Raw genomic sequence first — 1,457 nt, forward strand, 5'->3', positions numbered from 1 at the left:
TGCCTAGAGAGTTGCCTCTATTAAAAGCTTCCTTCTGGACACTTGGAAACTGAAATCTAGAACATGAGGACATCATGAAGGGAAAAGAGAGCTGTGGTTTCAGACATCTTCTCAATGTGAATGGGAAAAGGAAAGGCAACAGTGGAGGGGGTATTCAGTATTTCAGGAGGAAATGTAGACTCTGGCAGGGATGGAACTTTCAGGGACATAGGCTTCTAGAATCTGAAATATGAACCTAGGTGAATACATGCTTGAGCCCCACATGTTGCAGTTATCCCTGGGGGAGATGGATGTACAGAAATGGTCAAGAATAAAGATACTTTCCTGGTGACCTAAATAGGAAGGAAATTTAAAACGAGAGTAGATACATGTATAGATATGATTCACTTTGTTGTATAGCAAGAAACTAATGGGACATTGTAAAGAAATCCTACTCCAATAAAAATTAATTCTAAATAAATAAAGAGATGCTTGTTGAAAACCAACTGCTGTTCTCCATGATATATTATTGAGTGAGTGAGTGAAGTCGCCCAGTCCTGTCCGACTCTTTGAGACCTCGTGGGCTGTAGCCCACCAGGCTCCTCCTTCCATGGAATTCTCCAGGCAAGAATACTGGAGTGGGTTGCCATTTCCTTCTCCAGGGGATCTTCCCAAACTAGGGATCGAACCCAGGTCTCCTGCATTGCAGGCAGACGCTTTAACCTCTGAGCCACCAAGGAAGCCCGATATATTATTACATGTCCTAATTATTTCCAGTTTGTGATTTAAAAAAAAACAAAACAAACAAAAAAAAAAAAACAATGTGTTGCCCATGATTCAAAACCTTACATTCCTGAAATTTCTGTATTCTGTCTTTGGCATTTCTTACCTCCTTGCTCATTTCTTTGGCTGTTCAGTGGGTTAATATACACAAAGGGGAACATACTCAGTGTCCAGCAAACAACTGGAGTGAAGAGCTCTTTACAGGGCTTTCACTGCTGACTCAGGCCATGACCTTGACATGTGTATTCTTCATACTTCTATCAGTCGGTGTATAGGTTGCAGTTTCTTTCCTTTCTGTGTGCTTCACTGCCACAAGCACGGGTCCCCACTTCTGCAAGATGTTTTCCATACTACTAATAAACAATACTGGTTCTCGCCATTCCATGCCTATCATGGGTAAGTAGTGGTCCTTATGGATACAATCAAGTTGTGGCAAAACAAGCAAATTCTTTTTTAAAAAATGTTAAATTATCAAAAACATTTAACATGGATCTCTTTGAATACCACATTCAAGAATTATACATTTTTGTTAATGGTCGTATCAGAATAGATAATTCCCATTACAAGTCTAGTCCCTCTCTATCAGAAAAATTAAGGATAACTTGTCTGGACATCAGACCATCCAAATGTATAACAAATGTATGTTATGTATTACATATAACTCATAGTCAGCTCTCCCTATCCTCAGTTCATCC

General features: G+C 39.6%; 1 non-coding gene across 1 annotated transcript; it reads right to left on the minus strand.

Annotated features, from left to right (window-relative positions):
* Nucleotides 1–647: 647 nt before the first annotated feature.
* Nucleotides 648–719, minus strand: TRNAC-GCA (transfer RNA cysteine (anticodon GCA)). Its single transcript has one exon. It is a non-coding gene; the product is annotated as a tRNA-Cys (tRNA).
* Between the last annotated feature and the right edge of the window lie 738 nt (nt 720–1,457).

This window comes from Ovis aries, chromosome 12 (assembly GCF_016772045.2).
Source record: "Ovis aries strain OAR_USU_Benz2616 breed Rambouillet chromosome 12, ARS-UI_Ramb_v3.0, whole genome shotgun sequence".
NCBI classification, from domain to species: Eukaryota; Metazoa; Chordata; class Mammalia; order Artiodactyla; family Bovidae; genus Ovis; species Ovis aries.